Genomic DNA, 4228 nt, shown 5'->3' on the forward strand with positions numbered 1-4228 from the left:
ATATTAATCGCCTTAATAAGCTCGTGGATATCGTTGTAAATTCCATTTGGAAATGGAGCTTCTTTTGCCGTAAACGGGCCATTCGTTTCTTTATCGGGTTTAACGTCGACGAATCTGATCACATATTCGTTATGACGTACGTGTAAAAAGGTGCAAGGAATTGAATCTCACTTATCGCAACCTCCCATTCTCCATGCAACACTATAGGGTGAGATAATTCCGTGATGAAGGATGACGTTGTATTATTAGGAAAATGGCGCATACTACTGTTACTTGGGAGTACCAGAAGAAATTGTTCCTCCTCCATCGCGAAGAGAAATTAAACTCGATGCCGGAATCCAGGTATCAAACTTACTGGGATAACCGCGCCAGTTAACTAGCACTTGTTTATTAGCTCCTCGCCCTCTACTCTTTATCATGCGATCAACGATAAACTGTTCTTCCTCTAGGTTCTTCTCGACTCGTGCTAATTCTTGCTCATAAAAAATACCGTCTATGACTTCATCTGCTAAATCTTGTAGCTCGTACACGTAAGGATTTCGCCAATCGAGAATACGATAAATTTGAAATATTTCCTCGCTCCATTTAGCCTCGTAACCTTTCTCGAAGGCTGCTTTCGCCCTACTGATACGAACGAGATCTCCAACGCGATATTTAATCTTTCGCGTTCGTTTCTTTAATATGTTGTTTTTCCAACGACGTGATATATTTTCACGTGCGATACGGGCGTTTTCTCTCGTTACTACCGTAGTACCTACTGCATTCTCGTAGACGTGTGACGCGTGTGATTGTAAGCATGTACAACGTCCTGTAGAACATCAACGTAGCATCGCGTATTTTTATGCATGAAATAACGCCACATTCGCTCCTTCAATGTTCTGTTGAAGCGCTCGACAACGGCGGCTTTAATGTCCGGATTGCGTGTTACTCGAAAACGAATATCGTTTTCTTTAAGGAATTTTTGCATTGGGTGCGCGACAAATTCTTTACCTTTGTCTGTTTGTAAGTATACTGGTACTCGTCCTTCGCTTTTTGCTAGTAAGCGTTGAAAAGCTTTTATCACGCAGTTACTCGTTTTGTCACATAGCGGTTCTACCCAGACATATTTGCTTAATACATCGATAATTACTAACAGATAGGAATAACCGTCGTTGTAACTTTTTAGATTTCGGAGTTCGATCAAATCTGCCTCCCACACATCGTCAATGTTTGTCACGTTGTAATGCAATCTTGGAAATTTTCTGTGCAATGGCCTGTGCAACGTGTACGCGTCTTGCGATTCGAGCCAGCGTACGACTTCTCCCCGTGAGAAATTCGGTTTAACGGCGCGAGTTAGATTATCCACCGCCGAATAACTCGCATAATTCGACGGATCGTAGTATAGTTTTTCAAACGTCATCGTTATCTCAATTTTTTCCAGCCGAGCAACCGGCTTTTCCCCGTTTGCAAAGATACGGGGGTATCGGTTATTCGTTTGCGAGAGAGAATCAGTGAGCTTCCCTCGTCTATTTCTTGTTCGTAATTTTTACGTTTTTCTCCCTCCTCGGGCTCTCGACGATACGATCGACGTGGAACTTGCTCTTTCGACGTAACAGGCGTAGAACTCGCGCGCGGACGAAGTTTTACGATATTTACAGCATCCGCGTGCGCGGACAATAAACTTTTATTTCTCACCAGTGCAGAAGGTATGTTCAGCACACGGAGTAATCGTGCAAACTGATTTCTACCCACTGCTTTCACGGTTTTTCTCTCGCGCATTGCTTCGTTTATTAAGTCAGCGATATTCGAATCTTTCACGACGTTACCATCTATAGTCACGATTCCGTGCTCGTCCCAACTAAGTTTATCGGGCACAGCTTTTCGAAGCAAATGTTTCATCAGTAAGTGTGCATGCTTACGATAAAATTTCGGTACGCTTTCCATTATTTCTTCGATGCTTTTTATCATATGATTATGCTCGCTCGAAATTTTGAAATTTTTCGCTGTAATATCTGTGTTACTATTGGAATGTGATGGCGGTGGTATATCGGATGTTCGCGTGAGACCGTAAAAAACGTCATTGTTCGTCGTCTCGTTATCATCGGAGGCATCTCGTGTAGCGTTGTCTTCTGCATTTTCGTTTTCGTTACGTACGTCTTTCTGTCTTCGCGTTTCTCGGATAAACCGTAGGTATCTCCATAATGCCTCTCTGTACATTTTCCACCTCTCGCTTTCGTCACGAGGCCATCTGGAATTGAGAATACGACTCATCTCCATATTGAGTCGTGTTAGATGAGTTCCCGGTTTGCGTTGTGTTATTAGAGCTCAAGGTGTTATCCGAATTTTGCGGTACTGCTATTTCTTTTGACTCTCCGTCAACGAACGATGTCGGATTCTGACGTAGCTGATGCTGCATTCTCTCCAGATTTTCCGTCGAAATTAAAACCATTTTTTTAGCCCTTTCCATAACGTTTTATCTCTACTATTTCGTTCCTTCGATAATTAGCAATAATAAGGTCGATAATATAGGTCCGATAATATAGGGTAAAAATCCGCCTCGCTGCACCAACAGCTTTCTTCTATCCTTCCAATTACCGCGTTTTGCAACGACGCGACGCAAAGCTTTTTTGTATTTGGTTTAACCGGTAAACCGGCTTTTTTTCACGCTGTTCGAGCGAGACGTTACCTTTGAGTGTATTAAAAACACATTCACAGATGAAACGAATTAATTTTTCGTCAGCGCTACGTAAGAAGATTGTGCGTTGATTTTTGTTCAAATGATAGAGCGCCGCGGGGAGACAGGCGTTTCTCTTACCGATCGAATGTGTGGCGATTTTCGTCGCTCTGTGCGATTTCGCGTCACCTACCCTCATCGCGAGAACAATCTACGACTGATACACGCGATTAGCCGTACTCAACTTTTATACGTATCCTCTGGAAAACGATTTACGCGGCACGTAGACGTAATGAAACGTATCCTCGGGAAAAATACACGTTCGAAATCGATACTCGTCTGGAGTTGATTGTTTCAGATCGAGCAACAAATACCCGTGAGGCCTCGATGTGGCGTCGTAGTACGCCTCTTCTAGAAATTTCGAATCTTCGGGATAGACTTGACGGGCTAAATGACGAATTTGAGCACGATCACGTGGATTTTTGAAAACGACGATGTAATTTGTGTTAAGCGATATATCGCGCTGTCCACGCCCCTGGTGGAATAGGTTCTGCCAGATAAGAATAACACTGAAATTCTTGTGATGACTGCCTTTGGTAAAAAGATCCACGATCGCGTCGAACGACGACGATTCTCTCATAAGATCGTCGATTATCACTAATTTAGGAGAAAGCGGATTGTTCGAGTAATCTTCCGGACGGGGTAATCCCTCGCGAAATTCAATTATATTCTTCTTCTTTGCCGTTTTAGTATTGGTGCATCCCCAGGGCTGTTCTTTTACACGCGTATCGTATTGTAATCGACGATAGGCTTCTTGCCATTCCGCGTAATAAAACAAAATTCTCTCGAAGCTCACGTCGGACATGAGAGATAAATGCCTGAGAAAAGCCTTCACAAAGACCGTCTTCCCACAACCAGTCGGTCCGCATACGATCGATGTCCAAGGATGTTTCCAACGCACGTCCATTTTACGAAATGAGCAAACGATCTTCGTGCGCGACTTCAAAAGCAAAAAGGAAAAACGTCATTTCGTTGATTTCTAGAACACATAAAAAAAAAATAAAAACTTTAAGAGAAGATAAGCTGATCAACGCGACGACAGGGACCCCTTCGCGCGGCGGACGAGTGCTCGTGCCAGCGTACCCCCCGCGTGAGCTTGTCAGCAGAGAGCACCGCGGCTGGCAAAAAGCTGATCTCACCGCGGCGCGACGCGCATAAGCTTATCTTCGCGCGCGTCAAAGAGATTTGCGATCGGCGTATATTTCTATCGTTAAATGAGTACGCGACATCGTCGTCGATAAGCTTACCGATGCCATTACCGCGATGTCGCTGCGAGGGGAAAGCTTTTCGAAATCGGAAAGGTTGGTTAGAATTAAGTAATAAATCACCTCTTGTTTTCCTTCAACTAAAAAAATATTTTTATTCGATATTTTTCTCAAAAAAAGAGGAAAGGAGAAAAGGAAACATATGTAATTAAAAATTTTTTTGTTTATATTTTTGCTAACTCGTATATAAAATTATCTTACATAAAATTTAATTATTTTTAGAAACAATATAATACATTTTTATTATAAT

The sequence above is a fragment of the Trachymyrmex septentrionalis genome, unplaced genomic scaffold (genome assembly GCF_001594115.1).
Source record: "Trachymyrmex septentrionalis isolate Tsep2-gDNA-1 unplaced genomic scaffold, Tsep1.0 scaffold301, whole genome shotgun sequence".
Lineage (NCBI taxonomy): Eukaryota > Metazoa > Arthropoda > Insecta > Hymenoptera > Formicidae > Trachymyrmex > Trachymyrmex septentrionalis.